General features: G+C 41.2%; 1 long non-coding RNA gene across 1 annotated transcript; it reads right to left on the minus strand.

The window, feature by feature from the left end:
* On the minus strand, positions 1-5,478 carry LOC144158316 (uncharacterized). Its single transcript, XR_013320012.1, has 2 exons — positions 5,291-5,478; positions 1-3,456 (listed from the first exon to the last, which is right to left on the minus strand). It is a non-coding gene; the product is annotated as an uncharacterized LOC144158316 (long non-coding RNA).
* Positions 5,479-5,729: the final 251 nt, after the last annotated feature.

Genomic DNA, 5,729 nt, shown 5'->3' on the forward strand with positions numbered 1-5,729 from the left:
AACCTTGCAAAACCATTTTATTGGACGAATTTCGTACATAACAGAGATCAGTGGCAAAATCAAGCAGCACTTAAGTCTTAAAGGTACACCATACACTTTTAATACCACAAACAAAAGTTCTTTATAACTTGATGCATGACTTCACTTCTGTTTCTCACAATAAATTCGACTAGCTGAAGCAGAAGTGAAATTTCACATCAAAAATTTCTAAAGGTAGCACGAGTTATGTACAGAAAGATAATCGTCTCTTCTCTTTTACATCAGAAATGTGCCATGCACCTGAATAATTCATTTACAAAATAGAGTGAGCCTAAATTCTAATCAATTTATGGCATAAAGAATAAGGTCTGAAAGTGCTGTACTTTATGAAATACCAAAAGGTGAAACATGTTTCACGACACAGGAAAAGCACATTAGTGCACAGAAAGTTACTGAAAACCATTAAAAGGGCCATGCAGACAAAACACAAGTTTGGTTCATTAGAAAGATTGCCTCGATAGAAACATTTTGACACTTTAAAGGGGCCATGAAGACAAAATACAAGTTTGTTTTATTCGAAAGATTTCGTGTTCTATAGTGCCCCCAGTGCTTGTCCAGAAGCAAACGATGCCTTGTTCACTGCGAAATTAATCAATTCAAGGTAAAATTTTTATTTTCACGCCAAAACGTGTGTTTGAATGACGTTTGCAGGGATATAAGAGCAGGTCTGTCAGCTAAAGTTGGTGTGGAGCGGAGACTTGTTTACTGTTAGTTGACCTAGATGGCGCCACCACACCACGGAAAGCAGTCTTATGTTGTTGGTTTGTTTGTGACCGTATTTAAACATGGCTTGTTTTTATTCATGGAGAAAATCATTTTGTGAAACACGGTGCTCGCTCGACAAATATGGTCACGTAAGACACCGTCGCTTGCGTCAGTTGGCCAGTGTTGTCTGAGACAATTCCAAAGCCCTACAGTGCTATGCATCTAAACGAAGCATAGTGCGTGCAGTACCAACAGCAGTACGCAGAGGTACTTCAATGTTTACGTGTGCTTTCCTAACTTTCACTGTTTGTCCCACCATTCTTACCGATATAAAAAGAATGTGCCCTAAATTTAAATGAAAATAGCTCTTTGGACATGCTTATGAACTCTGCCTAATTTGCGTTTGCCGGCCTCAGCCAATCGCACAGCTCGGCATATGACATCATAGGTTCTGCTGCGGTAAATGAGCTAGTGGGTCGCATGGCCATTCCCTTTTTTTCCTAATTATGTAGCTTATTTGAGTGAAGTTTACATTAAAAGTGGTGTCAACCTGATTCTACTGAGGCAATCTTTTGAAGGAACCAAACTTGACCTGTCTCCATGGCCCCTTTAAATGTAAACGTTGCTCAAATAAGCTACATAATTAGGAAAAAAGGGAATTGCCATGCGACCCACTAGCTCATTTCCCACACTAGGACACATGACACCATACGCACAGCCAGGCAATTGGCTGAGGCCAGCAAAAGCAAACACAAGTTAGGCAGGGCTTATAAGCTTGCAGAATAAGCTATTTTCGCTTAAGTGTAATGCATATTCATTTTATAGCAGTAAGAATGGTGGGGTGAAACAATGGAAGTTACAAAAGAAGAACCAGTGCGTACTGGTGTTAACTATTGCGCACACTATGCTTGTTATAGCAGCACAGCACTGTGGCGCTTTGGGGTTGTCTCAGATGACACTGGCCGAGCGGTGTAAGTGACATTGTCTTACGTGACCCTAATTGTAGACGTACCCCATGTTTCACGAAGCAATCAGTACCTACCGTAATAAAACCAAGTCAGGTGCAAATACAGTCAAAAACAAAGCAAAGGTGAAGACAGCATGGTGGCGATATTTAAGAGGATTGATGGCAGGACGGCGCACTTGAAATTAGCTTGAAGACCCTTCCTTGTGATGTCATGGCAGACGTCACAAAACACACGATCTGGCGGGAGAATCAAAATTTTAACTTGAACTGATTAATTTCTTGGCGAATAAAGCATCATTTGCTGCCCGACACATGCAAAGGGCACTACAAAACCCCAAATCTTTCGAAGAAAACAAGCTTGTATTTTGTCTGCATGGCCCTTTAATGTGGCAGTCACACTCCCTCAGGCCGCGCGGCCACTTTTGAACAATACGGGGCTACTGTAAGGCATCGCTTTGCACCACACACACATAGAAATCATTCGAAAGGCCAGCTGATCTAGTTCTGATTGATATAAAATATTAGTTCTAAAACCTACTGCAAACGAAAAAAAGCTTTTAAAATAAAATTTTGGATCACGTGTACCTACATTCGAAAAGAATTATGTAGAACTATTCAACGCAAAGGGAGGCCTTTTGCTGTGTGCTTAGAAGACATGCCAATTGGCCACATGATGAAAAATTTGTTCTCAGCCAAATAGGTTTTCACCTGTCTGCTAAAAGGCAAATAAAACCTAAGAGAAGAAAATTGATGAACAGGTAACATTACACGGCTTAGAGCAGAAGAATAACACTTTGCACGTGTTGGCTGTATGCATATTTTCCTACCTTTAAAATTTGGCTGCATTTTGTTACCATTTTAAGCACTGAGGTCTAAATGTGGAAATATATGTGCATGCATACTTATGAGTTAGCGTTGAAAATGTGGGACCGTGTAAGGATGTATATTGCGACATTTTAACCTTGGCAATTAAAAAATTCCAAATAAATGCAGCCAAATGTTGACGGCAAAAAAATCAGTCTACAGCCAACATGTACAAAAACTATCACTGCTCTGCACTGAGTCATGTAAATATCAAGTAGAGAATTTCCCTTTTTAGACTTTTTTAGCAGAAATATGAAGAAATTTTGAAACCAATTGAATTCCATCATGCAGCCACTAATTGGTATGTATTATGAATGCACAGCAATCTATCCAATTTCTGTTGAATTGTTTTCTATAACTTCGAAAACACAGAGCGAAGTGAAGCAAAATAAGATTTATCGAGTTTTAAATTTGAATTTGTCTCTCATACACTAAGATAAATAATATTGATATCACTCAAAACTAGACAGGCTGCACTTTGTAATAGTACATTAGCCATGTATTTGGTGTTAGTTGACGCACAGCAGAGACCATACAAACGTCCAAATGGACAACCACACCCTGAGGGAGTACTGGTGCCATGCACCTTATTCTGGCATGATGCCCTGAAATCCGTAGTTTTTTTACCACGTAGTAGCTTACCACACACACACAAAAAAACAGTTTAGATTAGTGTCAGGAAAATATACATGAGCAATCAAGAAAAAGAAAAAGAGATTAAACGACTTTCATATCATTCCTTGGCAGTCACTGCATTGGAGCTCCAAGGATTTTTTAGTTTGCCGAAGCTCTTTCTGCAGCACGTCAGAACTGTGTTGCTGTCTTCTTATCCTTTGGAGTTCCTTGCGGCTGGGGAGGCTTTCCATGGCCCATGAAGCTGCCTGCACATAATTTAGAAAACAACTTGTAATGAATTCAATGAACAGTGCAGTCACCGGCTAGCTTGAACACTGCCAGTAAGGAAATACAACTCGAGCATTACCGAAGTGTACAGATAAACATTTACCCATGGTGATTTCACACCATGGGTAAAACGGCATGCTTACGAGTACAAGCTGAGCTTCGCTGATCTCTCACAATGCCCTTCCTGATACATGCTCTCGTGATTGCGCTACAGTCAAAATAAACCTCGCGGCCAGAACTCACAACACTAAAGCAGCCCGCTGCCACGCGAAACCTTAAGGAGCTTGCGGATTGTTTTGCGCAGAAATTTGATGTGTGATAGAAATTTTGCTATTTAGTTCTGTTTCATGGTCATGACCTTTACATTCCATGATTGCCCAAACATTTCACCTGCTTCAGATGTAAATGAAAGTTTTTCTAAATAATTTTCAGTCAAGAGATTTTGAACTGGCTCTTACAATCATGCTTGTTGGCGCAACACATCACACACATGCAAGCTACTGCAGCCATTTACCATTAAACGTTTGTCAAATGCGCCATTACATTAGTCTTCCCTGGGATCCAATGGTGCAAAGCCCAATGAAATATAACAGAGTAACAATAACAAGGACGACACTAGACACGGGAGTCGCAGTTTTCTGGTAATGCCCACCAGGTTTAAAGCTGCCTGTAAAAACTGCCAACTGCATCTGTGAGTGTCTGCTTGCCGACAAGAGACTACAGGAAACTGGCAAAAAAAAAAAAAGAAATATAGCTGCTTGGCAGTTAAAGACTGACTGCAATACCTATATTCAGAGCATATCGTGCAATTTGAGAAAGATTACAAACAAAATGAGTGAAAGGTTGTGTTTACCGCTCATGAAAAATTGTTAAGGCTTTTTAAGAGTAACCGCACTGTGAAGTCAGTCTTCGCAGCCCTTTAAACATGATGCACAACTACCCCCACAGTGCCCTTCTTTAAAACAGTCGTCAAGGCGGCCCAGATCTGAGTATTCAAAGCGGCCCAGATCACGTTGCCATTTGTTGCATAGTTTGCCGTAATTCTCTTTGCCGTGGAGGTTGTGTAGTCGCCAACATGCCCATCTACAAACGGCCGCAAAGTTACAGCAGCAAGCCACATTTAGATTGCAGCACAGTCATTAGCACATACAAGGGCAGGCGATCACGCGAGCTGAGTAAATTGAGCACATCACACACTGACATGCTACTCAGTGAAAAATGTTAAACGCGTAAATTATAACGCATAACGCCTGCGCTATGCCCATCATTTCTGAAAAAAAAAAAAGAAAAAAACGCAGTCAGTACCCAGGGCTGTCACTGGACTGTCTCACGCGTTGACAAAACCCGAGACGTGGCTTTATCTAAATACATGCGAGAAATGAGTGATTTCGTTCCGGGTAGCGCGGGACTGATGATTGAGGCCTAGAACCAGGAACTAAGCTACGCGAAAAGTTTTAGTTAGTCAAACTATTGAGGCCCAATAATGTCTCTTTGTCTAGAGTTGTTCTTGCTCGGCTTTCCGGCATCTGCGGCATTTTTTTTTATCTGTTGCAGTGATGCCCTTCTACACTAGTTGTATAATAAATTCATGTAAAATAATCAACAGCTAGAGGTACAAAACAAGTTGAGCGACGCGAAACAGTGCAGCAAGCGTTGCAACTTCTCCCGCCACCCCGGGAGAAGCCTTTCGACCGTTTCCGCACTGAGCACCCACCTTCGACCACAGAGCAAGAAATCATGCATAAAACACAAGAGGGGCATTGGAAGGGTTTAAACACTGAGTGATACATATAAACGACTTGCAATAGTTACCTTGTGAAATGACGTTCCAGCAGCACGGGAGCACGGCGCACATTTCCAACCGCGGGCGGCCATGTTTATAAAACTGCGATGGCTGAATCGGCTGAATCAGTTTCGTAAAAACCTCACAGACGTGTAGAATAACAACGAAGCTTTAAAAATGCATTGAGATATAATTAAAATAAAATAGAAATTTTAGTTTTTAACCTATAGTTTGAAATATTGTACATACGAAATAAAATGGCAACAAGGCAGACCCAGAACCAAGCAGCAGGCCATCTGAGCGGGACGGTTCAGAAAGTTGCCGTGCCCAAAGCAGCGTTTTCAGTTGGTTTAATCAGTGCACTAGCCTTTCTCTGAAGCACTTCCTGTAACAATCACGCGCTACCTGCGGGTACGCGAGGCATTTGCTCATGAAGGAAAGAAAAGTTTTTCTTCCTCCATGCATTTG

The sequence above is a fragment of the Haemaphysalis longicornis genome, unplaced genomic scaffold (assembly GCF_048455015.1).
Source record: "Haemaphysalis longicornis isolate Haplotype H1 unplaced genomic scaffold, Haemaphysalis longicornis Haplotype H1 scaffold_10, whole genome shotgun sequence".
Taxonomy (NCBI): Eukaryota; Metazoa; Arthropoda; class Arachnida; order Ixodida; family Ixodidae; genus Haemaphysalis; species Haemaphysalis longicornis.